Here is a 342-nt window from a genome sequence, read left to right as displayed (position 1 = left end):
TTTTTTTTCAGAGCACTGATCCCCGGCGGAGAACCGATCGGCGTGGAGAGAGCCTTCACCGGAAGGTATAAGAAAAAATGCCAACTGCGGCGTCAATCGAGATCAGTCCAGAGGGAGGGGGAATAAAATAAAGGGGTAGGAAAAAGCGCGGCACGCTCCCCCCGGGAGGCGATCCTCTTCATGGCGGCGTACGCGGGATGATGGTGTTAAGTCTGGTCTACAATTGCGTAAGCATAGTTGCAAGTAGTTGTAGTTGTAAGAATTTACCAATCACAATTGAATATACGAAGAATATTCGACTGTAATTGGTCAGTTCTTACAACTACATGATTGGAAGAGCAC

The sequence above is a fragment of the Wasmannia auropunctata genome, unplaced genomic scaffold (assembly GCF_000956235.1).
Source record: "Wasmannia auropunctata unplaced genomic scaffold, wasmannia.A_1.0 LD335949.1, whole genome shotgun sequence".
NCBI lineage: Eukaryota > Metazoa > Arthropoda > Insecta > Hymenoptera > Formicidae > Wasmannia > Wasmannia auropunctata.
Note: the sequence above shows the minus strand (reverse complement) of the source record.